Genomic DNA, 2,024 nt, shown 5'->3' with positions numbered 1-2,024 from the left:
ATTATCCTAGATCTTGAAATATAAAGATAAATATATAGTGAGTGTTTCAAATATATATTGTAGCATTAGCAAAAAAGGTATAAGCACACTTATTATTATAGTATATTATATGATATATTGTATGTGTTTACTAAGAAGATAGAGTTATCAGTTCTATTTTAGGCTTTAGCTGGATTGATAGGAATATTTACTGATCTAGATAATGAAAAAATGAACAATGAAGCACTATGAATTAATGAATGAATTAAGAAAAAAATTCACCAATTATTTGGCATTCAAATGGGAAAGCCACACCGTATAAAAAAGTGTACCTGTCTAATAATCCAAGTCATCAGAAAAGTAAGTCCTTTGTATGGGTTTTAGGGACTGTTAGTGACATCTTCTTAATTGGATATACAGAGAAAAATAAGTTTCTTAAAATTAGATCAATTTTAGCTTCATGGACTCCCCAGTACAGAAAATGTCCTCAAACACCATTTCTTTCTATAAGGAGGATTATTGACATGCACAAAATACTAAAGATTCTCTCAAAAGGGTAAGGAAATATCTAATTTAGATACATTAGAGAAAAGTTGTAATGAGCCAAAATCAATAACTTGATCAAAACTGGTGACAGATTAAAAATAAGGCAAAGTGCTGAGATATAAATGTAGAATGGCCTATAAAATTCCCCACTGCATTTGCCAAAACATCCTTTGGTAAAGATCATGGAAAATGTATGATGGCCTAAATGCATGAACAGCCATTTTCTTCTTTGTTGTTTTAAATTTTTATTCTTCCTATCTAATTTCATTTGTGCTGGATGAACTTGCTATTTTCTCACCCTTGAATAATCTTATGATGTTTTCTCAGATCAGTTTCGTCTTCACCCCATAAACAATAGGGTTCAGAGTTGGAGGAAGAAGCAACTAGAGGTTAGCGACAATAATATGAATAGGGAGGACAAACGGTGGATAAAGAAAGTGCAGAACGCTGGCACATCAGTGATTATGATGGCAGATATATGAACAGTGCCAGCAATGAAGGCCTTTTGCTGAGCATCTGCTGATGAGAGGCTGACCATGGCTCAGAGAATGGTATAAAACACTGAGGTACAGCAGATGTCAAACACTCCAATCAGGAGGGCAACCATCAGACCATAGATGACATTGACCTTGATACTGGCACAGGATAACTTCACTACAGACATGTGTTGCAAATTGCCACATACCAGTCCAGGGCCATCAGCATGAGCACACCAGATTCCACTCCTGTGAACCCATGGACAAAGAACATCTGGAACAAGCAAACATTGAAGTTAATTTCCTTGAGACTGAACCAGAAAATGCACAGTGTGTTGGGTAGAGTGATGTACATGGGAAAATATCAGTGAGGGACCGCATAGCCAGAAAGAAGTACATTGGGCTATGTAAAGACTTCTCAATGTGAATGAAGTACACAAGACCAAGGTTGCCCACAAGGGAGATGACATAGATTGCACAGAGAGGAAGGTAGATCCAAATGTGTGCTCCTTCCAAACCAGGAATGCATTAAGAATAAAAGATTCTGGGACACATATGAACGGTTGTATACCAGCATAAGTAATTCAATAGAGTATCTGTATTTTTCTAGAAGTCTCTAATCTGATGAGAAGAAATTAAGAACTAGAAAGTTCACACAAAGCAAAACATGATTTTTGAATAAAGTTGCATTCATAATAGTACCAAAAGTTTTGAATGACAGTAACTATGAAAATATACTACTTACTGATTAATGGTATATTCCAGGTAATATTGTTAAGTTTTAAATAAAAGTTCCAATGTATTTTTTAAAGCCATACATAAAAAGTTGTTATTGTTTTTTGTCATTAAATGGATGAAGAAATTGAGGCATAAAGAGATTTAGTAATGTCAAATGTCATACAACTAGATTCAGGGGTAGACATTGTATTCATATACAGTTCCAAAATTCATTCAGTCTCTTTACTGTACATCCTTGCTGGACAGAACACATATGCTATGAGAGCAAGTATTGCATTTGCATGA

The 2,024-nt window shown here is 34.7% G+C and overlaps 1 pseudogene; it reads right to left on the bottom strand.

The window, feature by feature from the left end:
• Positions 1 to 848: 848 nt before the first annotated feature.
• On the bottom strand, positions 849 to 1,578 carry LOC131280307 (olfactory receptor 52N5-like; annotated as a pseudogene).
• Positions 1,579 to 2,024: the final 446 nt, after the last annotated feature.

Source organism: Dasypus novemcinctus, chromosome 10, assembly GCF_030445035.2.
Source record: "Dasypus novemcinctus isolate mDasNov1 chromosome 10, mDasNov1.1.hap2, whole genome shotgun sequence".
Lineage (NCBI taxonomy): Eukaryota > Metazoa > Chordata > Mammalia > Cingulata > Dasypodidae > Dasypus > Dasypus novemcinctus.
Note: the sequence above shows the minus strand (reverse complement) of the source record. Positions and strands in the feature narration are given on the sequence as shown.